At 38.3% G+C, this 24,875-nt stretch overlaps 1 protein-coding gene and 1 pseudogene across 1 annotated transcript in view; one reads left to right on the top strand and one right to left on the bottom strand.

Moving 5' to 3' along the window:
• Window positions 1-16,877, top strand: part of LOC100855868 — a 53,334-nt pseudogene extending 36,457 nt beyond the window's left edge.
• The window catches only part of ZC3H12B (zinc finger CCCH-type containing 12B), a 603,410-nt gene that overhangs the window by 260,910 nt on the left and 317,625 nt on the right, over window positions 1-24,875 (bottom strand). The window lies entirely within an intron of this gene.

Here is a 24,875-nt window from a genome sequence, read left to right as displayed (position 1 = left end):
TTCTATATACTAACAATGAACTGGCAGAAAGAGAAATCCAGGAATCAATCCCATTTACAGTTGCATCAAAAACCATGATACCTAGAATAAACTTAACCAAAGAGGTAAATGTTCTGTACTCTGAAAACTGTAAAACACTTATGAAAGAAATTGAGGAAGGCAGAAATAATGGAAAAATGTTCCATGATCATGGATTGGAAGAACTAATATTGTTAAAACATCTATGCTACCTAAATCAATCTACACATTCAAGTCAATCTCTATCAAAATACCATCAGCATTTTTCACAGAGCTGGAAAAACTGATCTTAAAATTTGTATAAACCCCAAAAAGACCCCAAGCAGCCAAAAGAATATTGGAAAAGAAAACCAAAACTGGAGTCATCACAATCCCAGATTTCAAGCTGTAATACAAAGCTATAATTAGCAAGACAATGTGGTACTGTCACAAAAACATACACATAGATCAATGGAACAAAATAGAGAACCCAGAAATTGACCTTCAAATGTATGGTCAACTAATCTATGACAAAGCAGGAAAGAATATCCAATGGTAAAAGGACAGTCTCCTTAACAAATGGTGTTGGGAAAATTGGACAGCCACATGCAGAAGAATGAAACTAGACCACTTCATTACAAGATACACAAAAATAAACTCAGAATGGATGAAAGACCTAAATGTGAAACAGGAATCCATCAAAACCCTACAGAACACAGACAGCAACGTCTTTGATCTTGGCTGCAACAACTTCTTGCTTGACATGTCTCCAATGGCAAGAAAAACAAAAGCAAAAATGAACTATTGGGACTGCATCAAGATAAAAAGCTTTTGCACAGCAAAGGAAACAACAAATTAGAAGGCAGCTTATGAAATGGGAGAAGTTATTTGCAAATGTCTTATCAGATAAAGGGCTAGTATCCAAAATATATAAAGAACTGATCAGGGCAGGTGGCTCAGTGGTTTAGCGCCACCTTCTGCCCAGGGCATAATCCTGGAGACCTGAGATTGAGTCCCACGTTGGGCTCCCTGCATGGAGCCTGCTTCTCCCTCTGCCTGTGTCTCTGCCTCTCTCTCTCTCTGTATCTCATGAATAAATAAATAAAATCTTAAAAAAAGAACTTATCAAGAGGCAGGCAAAGATGGCAGAAGAGAAGGATGCCCAAGTCACCTATCCCCACCAACTTAACTAGATAACTTACAAATCATCCTGAAAACCTACGAATTCGACCTGAGATTTAAAGAAAGAACAGCTGGAATGCTACAGTGAGAAGAGTTTGCACTTCTATCAAGGTAGGAAGAGGGAAAAATAAAGAAATAAACAAGCATCCAAGGGGGAGGATCCCCCACGAGGATCTGGGCTAAGGCCGGCTGCAAGAGCCTCCAGGACAGAAAAGCCCAGTCCCGGAGAAGCAGGAACTTTATGAATCTTCCCAGGACAGAAAGGTGCTCGCGGGGAGCTTGGGCAGGATCCCAGGAGGGGCAGTAATGCCATCAGCTCACAGGGTCACTAACAGAGGAACTGCGCCTAGGGGGGAGAGCGGGCTGAACTCTCTAAAGAGTGGGAGCGCACCCCTGGTTTGACCCTGGGAGCACCTCAGGCAGCGGCTCAGGCTGCAGCTCCAGCACAGAGGGCCTGCAAGACCCCGGGAGCCCAATTCCAGCAGCGCAGTCCTGGAGCATAAGGCACTGGGGGAAACAGCCCAAGATCCAGTGCTCCCCCAGGACAGGTTTAGGCCGGGAGGTCACAGGGTACCAAGGACGTTCCAGAAACTGGGCGGCCCTGAGCTGTGCAGATCAGCAACCCCCGCCCCTGGAGCATCCAGGCCCCTGCAGACTAAGAGACTGCAGTAGTTACTGCTGGGGCTTACTCCAGGGCTAGAGAGCTGACCGCCCTCACTCTTGTTGTTCCACCTGGTGTCTCCTCATACAAGGGGTGGAGCTGGGCCACCAGGGAGGAGAGCCCTCAGAGGAAAAACAGCTGCCACTGAGCTGTGCACCTGGCGGGGGGGGGGGGTAGGGCAGCTCCCCCAGGTGCACACACCTGAAAATCAGCACAGCAGGCCTCTCCCCTGGAAGACCAGTTGGAAGGACAAGGGAAGAGCAAGTTCTTGACCAAGCAGCGCTGGAAAGTTCAAGGGGAAATTGAGGGAATTACAGTATATAGAATCAGAGACTACCCCTTCTTGTTTTTTATTTATTCCCCCTTCCTTTTTCTCTTTTTCTCCTTATTCCACTACATGTTTTAGCCACTCTGCACTGAGCAAAATGACTATAAAGAAGAACTCACCACAAAAGAAAGAATCAGAAACAGTCCTCTCTCCCACAGAGTTACAGGATTTGGATGATAACTATAAAGAAGAACTCACCACAAAAGAAAGAATCAGAAACAGTCCTCTCTCCCACAGAGTTACAGGATTTGGATGATAATTTGATGTCAGAAAGCCAATTCAGAAGCACAATTATAAAGCTACTGGTGGCTCTGGAAAAAAGCATAAAGGATTCAAGAGACTTCATGACTGCAGAATTTAGATCTAATCAGGCTCAAATTAAAAATCTATTAAATAACATGCAATCCAAACTGGAGGTTCTAACGATGAGGTTTAACAAGGTAGAAGAACGAGTGAGTGACATAGAAAACGAGTTGATGGCAAAGAAGGAAGCTGAGGAAAAAAGAGAAAAAAATCAAAAGATCATGAGGAAAGGTTAAGGGAAAAAAATGACAGCCTCAGAAGGAAAAATCTACGTTTAATTGGTGTTCCAGAGGACGCCGAAAGAGACAGAGGAACAGAAAGCATATTTGAAAAAGTCATCGCTGAGAATGTCCCTCAATTGGGGAGGGAAACAGGCATTCAGATCCAGGAGATAGACAGATACCCCTAAAAACAATAAACACCGTTCAATACCCCGATATTTAATAGTAAAATTTGCAAATTTCAAAGATAAAGAAAAGATCCTTAAAGCAGCAAGAGACAAGAGATCCCTAACCTTTATAAGGAGAAGTATTAGGTTAACAGCAGGCCTCTCCACAGAGATCTGGCAGGCCAGAAAGGGCTGGCAGGATATAATCAGGATACTAAATGAGAAGAACCTGTAGCCAAGATAGTTTATCCAGCAAGGCTCTCATTCAGAATAGAAGGAGGGATAAAGAGCTACCAAGACAGGCAGAAACTGAAAGAATATGTGACCACCAAGTCAGCTGTGCAAGAAATAGTAAGAGAAGAGGAGGGGCAAGATGGCGGAAGACTAGGGTCCCCACATCAACTGTCCTCACCAAATTACCTAGATAACCTTCAAATCATCCTGAAAATCTACGAATTCGGCCTGAGATTTAAAGAGAGAACAGCTGTAATGCTACAGTGAGAAGAGTTCATGCTTCTATCAAGGTAGAAAGACGGGGGAAAAAAGAAATAAAGAAACAAAAGGCATCCAAGGGGGAGGGTCCCCGCGAGGAGCCAGGCTAAGGCCGGGGCGAGTGCCCCCAGGACAGGAAAGTTCCGTCCCAGAGAAGCAGGAGCTTCACCAATCTTCCCGGGTGGAAAGGAACTCGCAGGGAGTTAGAGCAGGACCCCAGGAAGGGTGGGGATGCCCTCAGGCTCCCTGGGACACTAACAGAGCACCTGCGCCCCTGGGAGAGTGCACCGAGCTCCCTAAAGGGCTGCAGCGCGCACACGCATTGACCCGGGAGCAGCTCGGAGGGGCTCGGGTGGCGGATCCGCGGAGAGGGGGCTGTACGCCCCGGGAGCAGCTCGGAGGCGGATCCGGCAGAGGAATAGGCTGTGTGGGGAGGGGGCTGCGTGGCCCCGGGAGCAGCTCGGAGGGGCTCGGGCAGTGGCTCTGTGGAGAGGCAGCTGCGCGGCCGAGAGCGTGAATCCAACAGCGCAGGCCCCAGAGCACAGGGTGCCGGGGACACAGCCCAGGATCTGACCTCCCCCGGGGACAGGCAGAGGCCAGGAGGGCCCAGGACAGCAAGGACGCTCCTGCCCCAAGCTGAGCAGATCAGCAGCCCTGCCCCTGGAGCATCCAGGCCCCTGCAGACGGAGAGCTCTGTAGTTACTGCGGGAGCTGAATCCAGGGCTCCAGTGCTGGCCGCTGCCACTGGGGTTGTTCCTCCTGGGGCCTCACAGGGTAAACAACCCCCACTGAGCCCCCCCACTGAGCCCTGCACCAGGCAGGGGGCAGAGCAGCACGCCCAAGTGCTAACACCTGAAAATCAGCACAACAGGCCCCTCCTCCAGAAGACCGGCTAGAGGGACAAGTTCCAGGGGAAGTCAAGGGACTTAAAGTACACAGAATCAGAAGGTACTCCCCCGTGTTTTTTTTTCTTTTTGATTTCGGTTTGCTTCCCCCACCTTTTTTTCCTTTCTTTCTTTTTCTTTCTCTTTTTCTTCTCTTTTTTTCTCTTCCTTTTTTCTTTTTTCTTTTTCTCTTTTCTTTCCTTCTTTCTCTCCTCTTTTTTTCTCCTTTTCTCAATACACCTTGTTTTTGGCCACTCTACAATGAGCAAATTGACTAGAAGGAAAACCTCACCTCAAAAGAAAGAATCAGAAACAGTCCTCTCTCCCACAGAGTTACAAAATTTGCATTACAATTCATGTCAGAAAGCCAGTTCAGAAGCATTTTCTCATATGCATGTTGGCCATGTCTATGTCTTCCTCTGTGAGATTTCTCTTCATGTCTTTTGCCCATTTCATGATTGGATTGTTTGTTTCTTTGGTGTTGAGTTTAAGAAGTTCTTTATAGATCTTGGAAACTAGCGCTTTATCTGATATGTCATTTGCAAATATCTTCTCCCATTCTGTAGGTTGTCTTTTAGTTTTGTTGACTGTATCCTTTGCTGTACAAAAGCTTCTTATCTTGATGAAGTCCCAATAGTTCATTTTTGCTTTTGTTTCTTTTGCCTTCGTGGATGTATCTTGCAAGAAGTTACTGTGGCCGAGTTCAAAAAGGGTGTTGCCTGTGTTCTTCTCCTGGATTTCGATGGAATCTTGTCTCACATTTAGATCTTTCATCCATTTTGAGTTTATCTTTGTGTATGGTAAAAGAGAATGGTCTAGTTTCATTCTTCTGCATGTGGATGTCCAATTTTCCCAGCACCATTTATTGAAGAGACTGTCTTTCTTCCAATGGATAGTCTTTCCTCCTTTATCGAATATTAGTTGCCCATAAAGTTCAGGGTCCACTTCTGGGTTCTCTATTCTGTTCCACTGATCTATGTGTCTGTTTTTGTGCCAGTACCACACTGTCTTGATGACCACAGCTTTGTAGTACAACCTGAAATCTGGCATTGTGATGCCCCCAGATATGGTTTTCTTTTTTAAAATTCCCCTGGCTATTCGGGGTCTTTTCTGATTCCACACAAATCTTAAAATAATTTGTTTTAACTCTCTGAAGAAAGTCCATGGTATTTTGATAGGGATTGCATTAAACGTGTATATTGCCCTGGGTAACATTGACATTTTCACAATATTAATTCTTCCAATCCATGAGCATGGAATATTTTTCCATCTCTTTGTGTCTTAGAGTTAAGAATAGACCTGCCCTATGACCCAGCAATTGCACTGTTGGGGATTTACCCCAAAGATACAGATGCAATGAAACGCTGGGACACCTGCACCCCCATGTTTATAGCAGCAATGGCCACAATAGCCAAACTGTGGAAGGAGCCTCGGTGTCCATCAAAAGATGAATGGATAAAGAAGATGTGGTCTATGTATACAATGGAATATTACTCAGCTATTAGAAATGACAAATACCCACCATTTGCTTCAACATGGATGGAACTGGAGGGTATTTTGCTGAGTGAAGTAAGTCAGTCGGAGAAGGACAAACATTATATGTTCTCATTCATGTGGGGAATATAAACAATAGTGAAAGGGAATATAAGGGAAGGGAGAAGAAATGTGTGGGAAATATCAGAAAGGGAGACATAATGTAAAGACTGCTAACTCTGGGAAACGAACTAGGGGTGGTAGAAGGGGAGGAGGGCGGAGGGTGGGAGTGAATGGGTGACAGGCACTGGGGGTTATTCTGTATGTTGGTAAATTGAACACCAATAAAAAAAAGAGAAAGCCAATTCAGAAGCACTATTATACAGCTACTGGTGGCTCTAGAAAAAAGCAAGAAGGACTCAAGAGACTTCATGACTGCAGAATTTAGATCTAATCAGGCAGAAATTAAAAATCAATTGAATGAGATGCAATCCAAACTAGAAGTCCTAACGACAAGGGTTAACAAGGTGGAAGAACGACTGAGTGACATAGAAGACAAGTTGATGGCAAAGAGGGAAACTGAGGAAAAAAGACACAAACAATTAAAAGACCACGAAGACAGATTAAGGGAAATAAAGGACAGCCTGAGGAAGAAAAACCTACATTTAATTAGGGTTCCCGAGGGCGCCGAAAGGGACAGAGGGCCAGAATATGTATTTGAACAAATCATAGCTGAAAACTTTCCTAATCTGGGAAGGAAAACAGGCATTCAGATCCAGGAAATAGAGAACTCAGCCACAGTAACTTCTTGCAAGATACATCCACGAAGGCAAGAGAAACAAAAGCAAAAATGAACTATTGGGACTTCATCAAGATAAGAAGCTTTTGCACAGCAAAGGATACAGTCAACAAAACTCAAAGACAACCTACAGAATGGGAGAAGATATTTTCAAATGACGTGTCAGATAAAGGGCTAGTTTCCAAGATCTATAAAAAACTTATTAAACTCAACAGCAAAGAAACAAACAACCCAATCATGAAATGGGCAAAAGACATGAACATCAATCTCACAGAAGAAGACATAGACATGGCCAACATGCACATGAGAAAATGCTCCGCATCACTGGCCATCAGGGGTATACAAATCAAAACCACATTGAGATACCACCTCACACCAGTCACAATGGGGAAAATTAACAAGGCAGGAAACCACAAATGTTGGAGAGGATGTGGAGAAAAGGGAACTCTTTTATACTGTTGGTGGGAATGTGAAATGGTGCAGCCACTCTGGAAAACTGTGTGGAGGTTCCTCAAAGAGTTAAAAATAGACTTGCCCTACGACCCAGCAATTGCACTGCTGGGCTTTTACCCCAAAGGTACAGATGCAGTGAAACGGCAGGACACCTGCACCCTGATGTTTATAGCAGCAATGCCCACAATAGCCAAACTGTGGAAGGAGCCTCGGTGTCCATCGAAAGATGAATGGATAAAGAAGATGTGGTTTATGTATACAATGGAGTATTACTCAGCCATTAGAAACGACAAATACCCACCATTTGCTTCGACATGGATGGAACTGGATGCGATTATGCTTAGTGAAATAAGTCAATTAGAGAAGGACAAATATTATATGGTCTCATTCATTTGGGGAATATAAATATAATAGTGAAAGGGATTAGAGGGGAAGGGAGAAAAAATGAGTGGGAAATATCAGAAAAGGAGACAGAACATGGAAGACTCCTAACTCTGGGAAACGAACTAGGGTTGGTGCAAGGGGAAGAGGGCGGGGGGTGGTGGTGATTGTGTGGTGGGCACTGAGGTGGGCACTTCACGGGATGAGCACTGGGTGTTATTCTGTATGTTGGTAAATTGAACACCAATAAAAAATAAATTTATTTAAAAAAAAAAGAAATGACAAATACCCACCATTTGCTTCAACATGGATGAAACTGGAGGGTATTATGCTTAGTGAAGTAAGTCAATTGGAGAAGGACAAACATTACATGTTCTCATTCATTTGGGGAATATAAATAATAGTAAAAGGGAATATAAGGGAAGGGAGAAGAAGTGTGTGGGAAATATCAGAAAGGGAGACAGAACATAAAGACTCCTAACTCTGGGAAATGAACTTGGGGTGGTGGAAGGGGAGGAGGGTGGGGCGTGGGGGTGAATGGGTGACAGGCACTGAGGGGGGCACTTCACGGGATGAGCACTGGGTGTTATTCTGTAAGTTGGCAAATTGAACACCAATAAAAAATAAATTTATTATAAAAAAAATAAATATTAAGGGGTCTCTGTAAATGAAAGAGGAAGTCCAAGGAAACAATCCACAAAAACAGGGACTGAAGAAATATCATGATGACACTAAATTCATATCTTTCAATAGTAACTCTGAACGTGAATGGTCGTATTGATCTCATCAAAAGGCGCAGGGCTTCAGACTGCATTAAAAAGCAAGACCCATCTATTTTTGTCTGAAAGAGACTCATTTTAGACATAAGGAGAGCTCCAGGCTTAAAATAAAAGGTTGGAGAACTGTTTACCATTCAAATGGTCCCCAAAAGAAAGCAGGGGTAGCCGTCCTCATATCAGATAAATTAAAGTTTATCCCAAACTGTAGTAAGAGATGAAGGGGGACACTATATTGTACTTAAAGGATCTATCCAACAAGAGGACCTAACAGTCATGAATATTTATGCGCCGAATACAGGAAGTGTCAAGTATATCAATCAATTAATAACCGAAGTTAAGTCATAGTTAGATAATAATACACTTATACTTGTAGACTTGAACACGGCACATTCTATAATCGATAGATTTTCTAAGCACAACATAGGAAAAATAAAAGAGCTTTAAATGATACACTGGACCAGATGGATTTCACGGATATTTACAGAACTTTACATTCAAACGCAGCTGAATACACATTCTTCTCAAGTGCACATGGAACTTTCTCCAGAATAGACCACGTACTGGGTCATAAATCAGGCCTTAACCGATACCAAAAGATTGGGTTTCTCCCCTTCATATTTTCAGACCATAATGCTGTGAAACTAGAACTAAACCATAAGAAGTTTGGAGGGATTTCAAACACGAGGAGGTTAAAGACCATCTTGCTAAAAGATGAAAGGGTCAACCAGGAAATTAGAGAAGAATTAAAAAGATTCATGGAAACTAATGAGAATGAAGATACAACCATTCAAAATCTTTGGGATATAGCAAAAGCTATATGAGGGAAATACATCGCAATACAAGCATCCATCCAAAAACTGGAAAGAACTCAAATACAAAAGCTAACCTTGCACCTAAAGGAGCTTGTGAAAAACAGCAAATAGATCCTACACCCAGCAGAAGTTCATTAATAATGGTTCGAGCAGAACTCAATGCAATAGAGACCAGAAGAGCTGTGGAATAGATCAACAAAACCAGGAGTTGGTTCTTTGAAAGAATTAATAAGATAGATAAACCATTAGACAGCCTTATTAAAAACAAAAGAGAAAATACTCTAATTAATAAAATCATGAATGAAAGAGGAGAGATCACCACCAATACCAATACCAAGGAAATAAAAAAGATTTTAAAAACATATTATGAGCAGCTATACACCAATAAATTAGGCAATCAAGAAAAATGGACGCATTTCTGGAAAAACATAAAGTACCAAAACTGGAATAGGAAGAAATAGAAAACCTGAACAGGTTGATAACCAGGGGGGAAATTGAAGCAGTCATCAATAATCTCCCAAGACACAAATGTCCAGGGCCAGATGGCTTCCCAGTGGAATTCTATCAAACTTTTAAAGAAGAAACCATACATATTCTACTAAAGCTGTCCCAAAAGATAAAAAGCATAGAACACTTCCAAACTTGTTCTATGAGGCCAGCATCACCTTCATTCCAAAACCAGACAAAGATACCACCAAAAAGAGAATTATAGACCAATATCCTTGATGAACATAGATGCAACAATTCTCAACAAAATACTAGCTAATAGGGTCTAACAGAACATTAAGAAGATTTTTCACCATGACCATGTGAGATTTATCCCCGGGATGCAAGGCTCCTTCAACAATCATAAAGCAATCAATGTGATTCATCATATCATCAAGAGAAAAAACAAGTACCATATGATCCTCTCAATAGATGCAGAGAAAGCATTTGACAAAATACAGCATCCATTCCTGATCAAAGCTCTTCAGAGTGTAGGGATAGAGGGAACATTCCTCAGCATCTTAAAAGCCATCTATGAAAAGCCCACAGCAAATATCATTCTCAATGGGGAAACACTGGGAATCTTTCCCCTAAGATCAGGAACACGACAGGGATGTCCACTCTCACCCCTACTATTCACCACAGTACTAGAAGTCCTAGCCTCAGCCATCAGGCAACAAAAAAATAAAAAATAAAAGTCTTTCAAATTGGCAAAGAAGAACTCAAACTCTCCCTCTTCACAGATGACATGATACTGTACATAGAATACCCAAAAGACTCCACCCCAAGATTGCTAGAACTCATACAGCAATTCAGCAGTGTGGCAGGATACAAAATCAATGCCCAGAAAGCAGTGGCATTTCTATACACTAACAATGATACCGAAGAAAGAGAAATTAAGGAGTCAATCCCATTTGCAATTGCACCCAAAAGCATAAGATACCTATGAATAAACCTAACCCAAGAGGTAAAGGATCTATACCCTAAAATTTACAGGACACTTCTGAAAGAAATTGAGGAAGACACAAAGAGATAGAAAAAATATTCCATGTTCATGGATTGGAAGAATTAATATTGTGAAAATGTCAGTGCTTCCCAAGACAATTTACACATTCATTGCAATCCTTATCAAAATACCATAGACTTTCTTCAGAGAGTTGCAAAAATCATCTTAAGATTTGTGTGGAATCAGAAAAGACCCCGGATAGCCAGGAGTTTATTGAAAAAGAAAACCATAGCTGTGGCCATCACATTGCCAGATTTCAGGTTGTGCTACAAAGCTGTGATCATCAAGACAGTGTGGTACTGGCACAAAAACAAACACATATATTAATGAACCAGAATATAGATTCCAGAAATGGCTCTTCAACTCTATGGTCAACTAGTATTCGACAAAGCAGGAAAGACTATCCACTGGAAAAAAATACAGTCTCTTCAATAAGTGGTGCTGGAAAAATTGGACAGCCACATGCAGAAGAATGAAACTGGACCATTCTCTTACGCCATACAAAGATAAACTCAAAATGGATGAAAGATCTAAATGTGAGACAAGAATCCATGAAAATCCTAGAGGAGAATACAGGCAACACCCTTTTTGAACTTGGCCACAGCAACTTCTTGCAAGATACATCCATGAAGGCAAGGGAAACAAAAGCAAAAATGAACTATTGGGATTTCATCAAGATAAAGAGCTTCTGCACAGCCAAAGAAACAGTCCAGAAAACTAAAAGACAACCTACAGAATGGGATAAGATATTTGCAAATGACATATCAGATAAAGAGCTAGTATCCAAGATCTATAGGGAGCTTATTAAACTCAACAGCAAAGAAACAAACAATCCAATCATGAAATGGGCAAAAGGCATGAACAGAAATTTCATAGAGGAAGACATACACATGGCTAACATGAACATGAGAAAATGCTCCGCATCACTTGCCATCGGGGAAATACAAATCAAAACCACAATGAGATACCACCCCACTCCAGTGAGAACGGGGGAAAATTAACAAGGCAGGAAACAACAAATGTTGGCGAGGATGTGGAGAAAGGGGAACCGTCTTGCACTGTTGGTGGGAAGGTGACCTGGAACAGCCACTCTGGATAACTGTGTGGAGGTTCCTCAAAGAGTTAAAAATAGATCTGCCCTATGACCCTGCAATTGCACTGCTGGGTATTTATCCCAAATACACAGATGTAGTGAAACACCTGAACAACTGCACCCCAATGTTTATAGCAGCCATGTCCACAGTAGCACAACTGTGGAAGGAGCCTTGCTGTCCATTGAAAGATGAATGGATAAAGAAAATGTGGAATTTCTATCCAATGGAATATTACTCTACCATTAGAAATGACAAATACCCACCATTTGCTTCAACATCGATGGAACTGGAGGGTATTATGCTGAGTGAAATAAGTCAATTGGAAAAGGACAAACATTATATGGTCTCATTCACTTGGGGAATATAAAAATTAGTGAAAGGGAATAAAGCGAAAGGAGAGAAAATGAGTGAAAATATCAGTGAGGGTGACAAAACATGAGAGACTCCTAACTCTGGGAAACGAAGAAGTGGTAGTGGAAAGTGAGGTGTGTGTGGGGTTGGTGTGACTGAGTGATGGGCACTGAGGGGGCACTTGGCGGGATGAGCACTGGGTGTTATGCTGTATGTTGGCAAATTGAACTCCAATCAAACAAATTAACAAAAAAGAACTTATCAAACTCAACGCCCAAACAACATAACTCCAGTCAAGCAATGGGCAGAAACATGAATAGACATTTCTTCAAAGAAGGCATACAAGTGTCTAATAGCCAACAGGTACATGAAAAAGTATTCTTTGTCACTCAGCATCAGGGAAATACAGATCAAAGGCACAATGAAATACCACCTCGCACCAGTCATAATGGCTAAATTAACAACTCTGGAAATAACTGTTGGCAAGGATGCAGACAAAGGGGAGCTCTTTTAAACTGTTGATGGGAATGCAAACTGGTGTAGCCAGTCTGGAAAAACATTATAGAGATTCCTCAACAAGTTAAATTTATTTAGAACTATCCTACAATCTAGCAATTTCGCTACTAAGTATTTTTCCAAAGGGTACAAACATAGTGACTCAAAGGGGTGCATGCGCTGCAATGTTTATAGCAGCAATATCCAAAATACCCAAACTATGGAAAGAGTCCATATGTCCTTCGACTAATGAATGTATATAGAAGTTATATATATATATATATATATGTGTGTGTGTGTATTTTACAGCAGTATATCTATATATCCATCAGAAAGAATGAAATATTGCCATTTGCAACTATGTGAATGGAACTAGAGGGTACTATGCCATGTGAAATAAGTCACTCAGAGAAAGACAAATACCATATGATTCCACTCATATGTGGAATTAAAGGAACAAAACAGATGAACATAGCGGAAGGGAAGGAAAAATTAAATAAGTTGAATACAGAAAGGGAGACAAACCATAAGAGACTCTTATCTATAGTGAAAAAAGTGAGGGTTGCTGGAATGGATGTGGGTGGGGGGTTAGGGTAAATGGGTGATAGACATTAAGGAGGACACTTGAAGTATTGAGCACTGAGTGTTGTATTCAACTGATGAATCACTTAATTATACCTCTAAAACTAATAATGCTGTACCTTTTTACTATAAAAATAAGTTAAATATTTAAAAACCGATATTAAAACTAGGATTGTCTGTGCAGAGGTAAGGAGAGGAGGCACATACACATTTTTTTCTGTAATCCTTAAACTGCTGTAAAATTCTAGTTAAAAAAGTCCTGTTCAAAAAAAAAAAAGTCCTGCTCTTTGGTACATACTGCTGTGAAAATGAAATAACAATCCACAAATTGAGGGGGGTGGAGGATATTTGCAGAGCACATATCTCATAAATGACTTTATCTAGAATATATAAAGACATCAAAATGCAATAAAGAAGCAGCTTTGACAAATGATGAAAATTTGTAACATTTCACAAAAGAGGGTATACAAATAGATTTAAGCACATAAAAGATGTTTAACATTACTGGTATTTAGGAAAATACATGGTAAGCACACAATGAGATCTCACTACCTCTTTATTAGAATGGCTAAAATAAAAAGCATTGACATATTAAATTTGGATGAATGATAGTTCGAACTCCCATATCTTGCTGGGAATATGACATGGTTCAGCCACCTTGGAAAATAGTTTGGGGGATTTTTTTAAATAAAGTTTAACATAGACTTTCATAAAACCTAGCAATCCTACTCTTAGATATTTTCCTAAGAAACATGAAGACATGTGCTCCTACAAATTCCTGTATGTGCATGTTTATAGCAGCTATATACATAATGACCAAAATCTAAAAATAATCAAATGTCCTGCAGTTGATGAGAAACAAATTGGAATACACCATGCAATGAAATACAACTCAGAAATAAAAAGGAAAAATAAATTACTAATATATATAACTACACAAGTGAATCTCAAAATTATGATATGAAGTAAAAGAAGCAAGAATCAAAAGGCTACATTCTGTATGCTTCTATTTATATGGCATTCTGAAAAAGACAAAATCATAGCATGGGAAAACAGGGGGTTGCTAGGGAATAGGGAAGAAACGGTGAGATGAATATACAGTGGCATGAGAAATCTTTTGGTGGTGACATAATTAGCTGACATCTTGGTTATGGTGGTCATGAAACAACTATATAAGTTTTTCATAATTTATAAAACTGTACTCCTTAAAAGTTATCATATAAATTGTACCACAATAAAATAAAAAATTGAGTGCAAAATAAATAAGTGCAGTAAATATTGTTTATACGAATTGTTAAAAATTGTTTATACAAATTTATAAGGCAAAATAAAAAGCTATATATTTTATTATTATGTAAATGCATATACAAAGTAGTATATACATCAAATACATAGGCATGTGTGCTCAAAAGGAGATTAAAGAGATGGATAGATAAAACAGGAGGTGAAATATAAGAGACATGCACAGATAAACACATAATGAAGAACAGTATCTGAATCAATAAGGATGATTAATCCTATTATTCAAACTATGTTCATCTAATGTAAAAAAAAAAGAGACCGTAGTCCAGAAACAAAATAAGGAATGGATATGAATACTGATTAACTTTGTGCAGTGTAAGAAAAATGTAAGTGCATTCCTATGACCTAACGAATTCACTTCAGGCTATCTACTTTAAGGAAACACTTAAATATATGCAAAAGGATGCTTCCTGCAGCAGTATTTGAAATCGTAAAAAAATTTTAAGCTAAATGTCCACAATGGGAAATGGCAAAATCAATGTTAAAGAAAATTATATAATAGTTTAAAAATAATTAGGTAAAATTATCTGAGCCAGCACTGGAAAAAAAAAATTAAAGACATATTGCAAAGTAAAAGACAAAATGCAAAACCATGTGTTCAGTATGATCTAATTCATATATTTATAATGAACAAAATGATATTATACATATTTACAAGTAAAAATGAATTTAAAATGCATGGATAGAGGTCTGAAAGGATCTGCACCAGATTATTAACAGTGACATCCTCTGGGGGAAGTTACTAGAATTATGGGTTACCCTCCAGGGAACTTGAGCATTAAATAATTCTTCATGAGTGTACTCTTACACTTTTATGAGTGCTTTGTAATTAAAACTTAATAAATTTTAAACATAAATAATTGCTGTTTTATTGATACATTTAAATAAAATGTAAATTTGTTACTCAGAAGTAAAGCTATGTTAGATAAACATTGTTTATTAGATTTAAAGTCAATTTTTAACCTGTGACTAGATTGCAACTGTGATAGCAAGAATTCAAACTCTGCCCCCAGATCTCTCCAGCCCCTGCTGTACATGCCTAGTGTAATCCCCTTTTTTACATGAATGTTGACATGTGTGTGTATACTTGTATGTATCTCCCACAATTAGGTTATATCATATGACAAAAGGGAAGGGATATTTTCAGATATTGTTTAAGTCCCTAACCAGTTGACGTTAATTAGGAGATATATTGTGGGTGGGTCTGACCTAATCAGATGCCCTTTAAAATAGATTTAGAGGTAAGAGACCTAAAGGATCAGAGATTCTCCTTCCCTGGATTTTGTTTCAAAGTTTTATCTAAATATTCATTAGTTAACATATAGTGTAATATTAGTTTCAGGAGAATTTAGTGATCCATCACATGTATGTAACACCCAGTGCCCATCATAAGAGCCCTCTGTAAAACCCATCACCCATTTAGACTCTCCCTGACACACCTCCCCTCCAGTAACACTCATTTTCTTCTCTATAAAGAGTCTCTTATGGTTTGTCTCCATCCCTTTTTTATTCTCTTATGTTCATCCCTTTTGTTTCTTAAATTTGTTTCTTAAATTCAACGTATGAGTGAAATCATATGCTATTTGTCTTTCTCTGGCTGATCTATTTCATTTAGCACAATACACTCTAGCTCCATCCTTGTTGCTACAAATGGCAAGATATCATTCTTTCTTATGGCTGAGTGATACTCCATTGTGGATATTTATTTATTTATTTATTTATTAAAATATAAATTTAAGGCAGCCCGGGTGGCTCAGCAGTTTAGCACTGCCTTGGGCCCAGGGCCTTATCCTGGAGTCCCGGGATCGAGTCCCACGTCAGGCTCCCTGCATGGAGCCTGCTTCTCCCTCTGCCTGTCTCTCTCTCTCTCTCTTTCTCTCTCTCTGTGTGTGTCTCTCATGAATAAATAAATAAAAATCTTTGAAAAAAATTAAAATAGAATAAAATAAAATATAAATCTATAAATTTTATAAAAATAAAAAATTGTATTAAATTTATATATTTTTAAAATTTATAATAATATTCATTAAAATTTTATATAATTTTAAATTTATTTTTATTTATATTTTATATAAATTTATAAATATATTATTTATATATAAATATAAATATATTTATGGAAATCTATGAAATATATATTTATATATTTATATGTGGAGATATATAAATAAATATATATACATAAATATATATATTTATATATAAATATAAATACATATAAATATATAAATAATAATATAGCTATAATTAATACTTAATTTAGCTATTGTTGATAATGCTGCTATGAACCATGGGATGAATGTGCCCCTTTGAATCAGCAATTTTGTACCCTTTGGGTAAATACCTAGTAGTGCAATTGCAAGGTCCTCGGGTAGTTCTATTTTTTAACTTTATGAGAAATCTCCATACTGTTTTCCAGAATGGCTGCACAGGTTGCATTCCCACCAATAGTACATATCTCATAAATGACTTGTATGAGATATGTACTATGAATAGTACAGGGGGTTTCCCTTTCTCCAAATCCTTGCCAAAATTGGTTGTTTTTTCTGTTGCTAATTTTAGCCGCTCTGACAGGTATGAGGAGGTACCTTATCATGGTTTTGATTTGTATTCCCCTGATGAAGAGTGATGTTGAGGAACTTTTCATTTGCCTGTTCGTCATCTGTATGTTTTCTTTGGAAAAATGTCTATTCATGTTTTCTGCCCATTACTTCACTGGATTTTTTTTTTGGTGTTGAGTGTAAGTTCTTTATACATTTTGGATATTAACCCTTTATCAGATTTGTCACTTGCAACCATCTTCCATTTTGTAGGTTGCCTTTTAGTTTTGTTGATTGTTTCCCTCACTGTGCAGAAGTTTTTGTATTGATAAAGTCCCAATAGTTCATTACTGCTTTTGTTTTTGTTGCTGCCAGAGATGTGTCTAATAAGAAGTTGCTACAGCCATGAACAAAAAGGTTCCTGCCTGGTTTCCTCTCTAGGATTTTGATGGTTTCCTGTTTCACATTTGGGTCATTCTTCCATTTTGAATTTATTTTTTGTGTATGATGTAAGGAAGTGGTACAGTTTCATTCTTCTGAATGTTGTTGCCCAGTTTTCCCAACCAACACCATTTGTCGACATTTTTGCCATTGGATATTCTTTGCTGATTTGTCAAACTTAGCTGACCATGTAGTTGTGGGTAGATTTCTGTTTTCCATTCTGTTCCACTGATTTATGCGTCTGTTTTTGTGCCCATACAATACAGTCTTGATGATTATAGCTTTTTAATACATATTGTAGTGCAGAATTGTGATGCCTCCAGCTTTGGTTTTCTTTTTCAACATTCCTTTGGTTACTCAGGGTCTTTCGTGGTTCCATAGAAATTTTAGGATTGTTGATTATAGCTCTGTAAAAAATTCTCGCGGTAAAAAGAAATCCTGGTGGTAGTTTGATAAGGATTGCAGTATGTAGACTGTTTTGGGTACTCTAGACATATTAAAAAATTTGTTCTTCCAATCAATAAGCATGGAATGTTTTTCCATTTCTTTGTATCATCTTCAATTTTTTTCACATGTATTCTGCAGCGTTCAGAGTACAAATCTTTTTTTTTTAACAGTATGTAGACTGTTTTGGGTACTATAGACATATTAAAAAATTTGTTCTTCCAATCAATAAGCATGGAATGTTTTTTCATTTCTTTGTATCATCTTCAATTTTTTTCACATGTGTTCTGTAGCGTTCAGAGTACAAATCTTTTTTTTAACGATTTTATTTATTTATTCATAGAGACAGAGAGAGAGAGAGGCAGAGACACAGGCAGAGGGAGAAGCAGGCTCCATGCAGGGAGCATGGGACATAGGACTTGATCCCAGGTCTCCAGGATCACACCCCGGGCTGCAGGCAGCGCCAAACCGCAGTGCCACTGGGGCTGCCCCAGAGTACAAATCTTACCACTTTGGCTAGGCTTATTACTAGGTATCTTATAGTTTTTGATGCAATTGTAAATGGGACCGATTTCTTGATTTCTCTTTCTGCTGCTTCGTTATTGGTTTGTAGAAATGCCACAGATTTCTCATATTGTTTTGTATCCTGGGGCTCTTCTGAGCTCATCTATCTAGTAATTATTTGGCAGAGTCTTTCAAACTTTCTATATAGAGTATCATGTCATTTGCAAAGAGGAAAGTTTAACTTCTTCCTTGCTGATTTTTTTAAAAAAGTATGTATGTATGTATGTATGTATGTATGCATTCATTCATTCGTTTGTTTTTATGAGAGAGAGAATGCAGGAGGGGCATAGGAAGAGGGAGAAAAAATTTCAAGCAGACTCTGCACTGAGCACAGAGCCTTACACAGGGTTCAATTTTGTGACCCTGAGATCGTGACCTGAACTGAAACCAACTATAGGATATTTAACCAACTGTGCCACTCAGGTGCCTCTTCCTTGCTGATTTTGATGGATTTCATTTCTTTTTGGTGTCTGATTGCTTAGGTTAGGACTTCCAGTACTATGTTAAATAACAATAGTGAGAGTAGACATCCCTGTCTTCTTCCTGACCATAGAGGAAAAGCTCTCAGTTTTGCCCAATTGAAGATGATATTAGCTGTGGATCTTTTGTATATGCATTGATGATGAATGATGTTCCCTCTATCCCTACTTTGTTGAGAGTTTTTATCAAGAATGAATGCTGTACTTTATCACATGCTTTTGCTTGTCTCTACTTAAAGGATCATATGTTCTTATCTTTTATTTTATTAATGTGACATTGATTTGTGAATATTGAACCAGCTCTGCTGTCTCATTTGAGAAGTTCTACTTGATCACGGTGAATAATCTTTTTAATGTACTATTGGATTTGATTTGGTAGTATCTTATTGAGAATGTTTGCATCAATGTCTGTCAGGTATATTAGCTTGTAATTCTCCTTTTTGTGGGGTCTTTGTCTTGTTTTGGAATCAAGGTAATGGTGGCCACATTGAACAAGTTTGGAAGTTTTCCTTCTATTTCTATTTTTTGGAACAGTTGAGAAGAACAATATTAACTTTTCTTTAAATGTCTGGTAGAATTCCCCTGCAAAGCCATAAGGCTCTGGACTTTTGTTTGTTGGGAGATTTTTTATTTCATTTCTTTGCTGGTTACAAATATGTTCAAATTTTCTATTTCTTCCTGTTTCCGTTTTGGTAGTTCTTATGTTTCTAGTAATTTATTTCAGATTGCCCAATTTGCTGGCAAATACTTTTTCATAATATTCTCTTATAATTGTATTTCTGTAGTGTTGGCTGTGAACTATGAGAGAGAGAGAGACATACATAATATATAATATATAATATATATGTTAGATTTGCCAACATATAGTATAACATCTGGTGCTCATACCGTCAAGTGCCCCTCTCAGTGCCCATTACTCAGTCACCCCATCCTCCCACCCACCTCCCGTTCCACTACCCCTTGTTCATTTCCCAGATTTAGGAGTCTCTTATGTTTTGCCACCCTCTCTGATTTTTCCCACTCATTTTCTCTCCTTTCCTCTATAATCCCTTTCACTTTTTTTTATATCACCCAGATGAGTGAAACCATATAATGATTGTCCTTCTCTGATTGACTTACTTCACTCAGCATAAGACCCTCCAGTTCCATCCATATCGAAGCAAATGGTGGGTATTTGTCATTTCTAATGGCTGAGTAATATTCCATTGTATATATATATACCACATCTTTATCCATTCATCTTTCAATGGACACCAAGGCTCCTTACACAGTTTGGCTATTGTGGACATTGCTGCTATAAACATTGGGGTGCAGGTGTCTCAGCTTTTCACTGCATCTATATCTTTGAGGTAAATCCCCAGCAGTGCAATTGCTGGGTTCCTATAGGGTAGCTCTATTTTTAACTCTTTGAGGAAACTCCACAGTTTTCCAGAGTGGTTGTACCAGTTCACATTCCCACCAACAGTGCAAGAGGGTTGCCCTTTCTCCACATTCTCTCCAACATCCGTTGTTTCCTGTGTTGTCAATTTTCACCATTCTCACTGGTGTGAGGTGGTATCTCATTGTGCTTCTGATTTGTATTTCCCTGATGGCCAGTGATGCAGAGCATTTTCTCATGTGTTTGTTGGCCATGTGTATGTCTTCTTTGGTGAAATTTCTGTTCCTGTCTCTTTCATAATTCTAATTACGTGATTCCTTTCTCTTTTATTTTTTGATAAGTCTGGCTAGGGGCTTATCAATTTTATCAGTTCTTTCAAAGATCAGCTCCTTGTTTCACTGATCTTTTTTTTATTTCTATATCATTGATTTCTGCTCTAATCTTTATTATTTCCTTTCTTCTGCTGGCTTTAGGTTTTATTTGTTCTTCCTCTTGTAGCTCTTTTAGGTGTAAATTTAGGTTGTAAATTTGAGATTTTTCTTGCTTCTCGAGTTAAGCCTGTATTGCTATATACTTTTCTCTTATGAATGTTATTATTGCATCCCAAAGGTTTTGGACTGTTTTGTTTTCATTTTCATTTGTTTCCACGTAGTTTTTCATTTCTTCTTTAATTTCCTGGTTAACCCATTTATTCCTTAGTAGGAATAACCTCTATGTATTTGAGGTCTTTCCAAATTTCTTCTTGTGGTTGACTTCAAGTGTCATAGTATCGTGGTCTGAAAATATAAATGTTATGATCTCAGACTTCCTTTACTCGTTGAGGGCTAATGTGTGACCCAGTATGCAAGCTATTCTGGAGATTGTTCCATAGGCACTTGAAAAGAATGTGTATTCTGCTGCTTTAGGATGAAATGCTCTGAATATATCTGTTAAGTCCATCTGGTCTGATATGTTATTCAAAGCCATTGTTTCTTGGTTGATTTTCTGCTTTGATGATCTTTCCATTAATGTAAGTGGGGTGTGAATGTCTGCCACAATTATTGTACTATTGTCAATGAGTTCCTTTCTGTTATTAATTGATTTATATATTTGCTCCCAATTTGAAGGCATAAATATTTGCAATTGTTAGATCTCCTTGTTGAATAAACTCCTTAATTATGATATATTGCCCTTCTTCATCTCTTTTTACAGTCTTTGGTATAAAATACAGTTTATCTGATATAAGTATGGCTACTCTGGCTTTCTTTTTATGTCCATTTGCATGATCAATGGTTCTCCATACCTTCACTTTCAGTCTGTAGGTGTTTTTAGGTCTAAGGGGAGTCTCTTGTAGGCAGTGTGTAGATGAGTCTTATTCTTGTTGTTTTAATCCATTCTGATACCCTGTGTCTTTTGATGAGCATTTACTCCATTTATATTCAGAGCAATTATTGATTGATATGAACTTAGTGCTATTGTGTTCATTGTAAAGTTGTTTCTGGAGAATTTCTGTGCTCCTTTCTAGTCTTTGTTGGTTTTGGTCTTACTTTCCCACTCAAAGAGTACCCTTTAATATTTCTTGCAGGGCTGCTTTAGTGGTCACAGACTCCCTTTTTGTTTGTTTGGAAAACTCTATCATTCCTCCAATTATGACTGGATAATAGGGTAAAGTATTCTAGGCTGCATATTTTTTCCCATTCAGCACATTGAATACATCTTGGCACTCCCTTTTGGCCTGCCAAGTTTCTGTGAAGAGGTTTCCTGCTAACCTTATTTGTCTTCCCTAGTAAGTTAATGACTTTTTTTTTCACTTGCTGCTTTTAGGATTTTTTTCTTATCCCTGAATATTGCAAATTTATTTACATGTTTTGGTGTTGGCTTCCTTTGGCTTATTTTTATGGGTGTTCTCTGTACATCCTGGATTTGGATGTCTATTTCCTTCTCGAGATTAGGGAAGTTTTCAGGTATTATTTGCTCAAATAAACCTTCTGTCCTCTTTTCTGTCCCTTCTTCTGGGTCTCATATGATATGAATGTTATTATACTTTATGGATTAACTGAGTACCCTAATTCTACATTCGTGATCCAAAAATTTTCTTTCCTTATTTTTTCAACTTTATTTTTCCCCTAATTTTATCTTCTTTGTCACTTATTCATTCCTCTACTTCTTCAATCCTTGTGATCATTGCATTCAGTCTATTTCATATCTTGGTTATAGAAATTTTTCTTTTAGCTTGACTAGTTTTTAGATTTTTTTATGTCCTTGGTAAGGTCTCCATAGTGTCTTCTATGCTTTTCTCAAGCCCAGTCAATATCCTTATCATTATTACTTTAAATTCTAAATCAGGCATGTTATATCTATTTCAATTAGATATCTGGTTGTAACTTTCCTTTTTATTTCTTTTTTAAAAGGTTTTATTCTTGAGAGACAAACACAGAGATATAGAAACATAGGCAGAGGGAGAAGCAGGACTTGATACCAGGACCCCAGGATCACCCCCTAAGCCGAAGGCAGATGCTCAACCACTGAGCCACCCAGGTGTCCCACCTTTCTTTTTTTTTTTTTTTTTTTTTTTTTTTTTTTTTTTTTTTTTTTTTTTTTTTTTTTTTTATTGGTGTTCAATTTACTAACATACAGAATAACACCCAGTGCCCGTCACCCATTCACTCCCACCCCCCGCCCTCCTCCCCTTCTACCACCCCTAGTTCGTTTCCCAGAGTTAGCAGTCTTTACGTTCTGTCTCCCTTTCTGATATTTCCCACACATTTCTTCTCCCTTCCCTTATTTTCCCTTTCACTATTATTTATATTCCCCAAATGAATGAGAACATATAATGTTTGTCCTTCTCCGACTGACTTACTTCACTCAGCATAATACCCTCCAGTTCCATCCACGTTGAAGCAAATGGTGGGTATTTGTCATTTCTAATAGCTGAGTAATATTCCATTGTATACATAAACCACATCTTCTTTATCCATTCATCTTTCGTTGGACACCGAGGCTCCTTCCACAGTTTGGCTATCGTGGCCATTGCTGTAATAGAAAAAATGCCAAACTGGAAGATCTCAAAATCCCTAACCATCAGTGATTCTAAGTAGCTTAAACTTTCTAAGGTTCAGGTCTCCCAGTTGAACAAAAAAGATCAGAAAAACTGCTTTATTCGTGGTTGTGAGGTTGACATGAAATTAGATAATGAATATGAAAATGCTAAAAAAAAGTGAAAGTATTGTTATGGCAATTTTACAATTCCAGAAAACATATTCATGAGATGACAGAAAGGTGAAGAAGCATTTTTATAAAGCCAGATCGCTTTATAAAGCCTCACTGTCCATCGAAAGATGAATGGAAAAAGAAAATGTGGAATATGTATACGATGGAATATTACTCTGCCATTAGAAATGACAAATACGCACCATTTGCTTCGACATGGATGGAACTGGTGGGTATTATGTTGAGTGAAATAAGTCAATCGGAAAAGGACAAACATTATATGGTCTCATTCATTTGGGGAATATAAAAATTAGTGAAAGAGAATAAAGGGAAAGGAGAGAAAATGAGTGAAAATATCACTGAGCGTGACAAAACATGAGAGACACCTAACTCTGGGAAATGAACAAGGGGTGGTGGAAGGGGAGGTGTATGTGGGGTTGGTGTGACTGGGTAATGGGCACTGAGGGGGGCACTTGGCGGGATGAGCACTGGGTGTTATGCTATATGTTGGCAAATTGAACTCCAATAAAAACATTTTTTTAAGTGAAAAAGTATAGCAGAATTAAAATAAAATTTAAAATATCAATATTATACATAGTATTTGTTATGCCTGGAAGGGTAAATACCAAAATGTTAGCAATGGTATTTGTAGTAATATGAAATATATTACTTTTATTTTTTTTATTTTTTTATTTTTTAAAACTTTTTTTTTTTAATTTTTATTTATTTATGATAGTCACACAGAGATAGAGAGAGAGAGAGGCAGAGACATAGGCAGAGGGAGAAGCAGGCTCCATGCACCGGGAGCCCGATATGGGATTCGATCCCGGGTCTCCAGGATCGCGCCCTGGGCCAAAGGCAGGCGCCAAACCGCTGCGCCACCCAGGGATCCCGAAATATATTACTTTTAAAACAAAAATATTAAAACCTAAAATAAAAAACAAACAAAAAAAAGAAACCAATGTCACCAAGACCCAAACCAATGAAAATCAAATACATCAAAGAAAGACCCCACTGAATAAGTCACTCTTTTAAGACAAGTAGCTTGCTCAGTGATCTCATGCAATTGAGTATCCATTTCCCTGAAATTGTTAATCCAGGTGCAGCAAAGGGTGTTGGCTATAGTAGATACCTCTTTGATTAGCTAAAAGATAATCAAGGGCTATACTATTATCAAGAATAACTGGCCAGAGTCTGAGAATTTCAGGGAGTAGCTATTGCTTTAACAGCAGATTTTGAAACAATTCTAAGAATTAAGGTAAATTTCTAGGGCACCTGGCTGGCACAGTTGGTTGTGTCTGACTCTTGGTTTCAGCTCAGGTCATGATCTCAAGGTCTTGAGTTCAAGCCCCACACTGGGCTCCACACTCAGCATGGAGTCTGCTTGGGTTTCTCTCTCCCTCTCCCTCTACTTCTCCCCACCCCGCACTCTCTCTCTCTTTCAAATAAATAAATAAATAAATAAATAAATAAATAAATAAATAAATAAATATTTTTTAAAAAAGAATTAAGGTAAATTTCTTGATCATGGGATCATTTGCATTTCTCCCTACCCAGGCAAATAGGGACCTGCCAAAAGGAGTGAATCATCA

Source organism: Canis lupus, chromosome X (assembly GCF_011100685.1).
Source record: "Canis lupus familiaris isolate Mischka breed German Shepherd chromosome X, alternate assembly UU_Cfam_GSD_1.0, whole genome shotgun sequence".
In the NCBI taxonomy this organism is placed as follows: Eukaryota; Metazoa; Chordata; class Mammalia; order Carnivora; family Canidae; genus Canis; species Canis lupus.
Note: the sequence above shows the minus strand (reverse complement) of the source record. Positions and strands in the feature narration are given on the sequence as shown.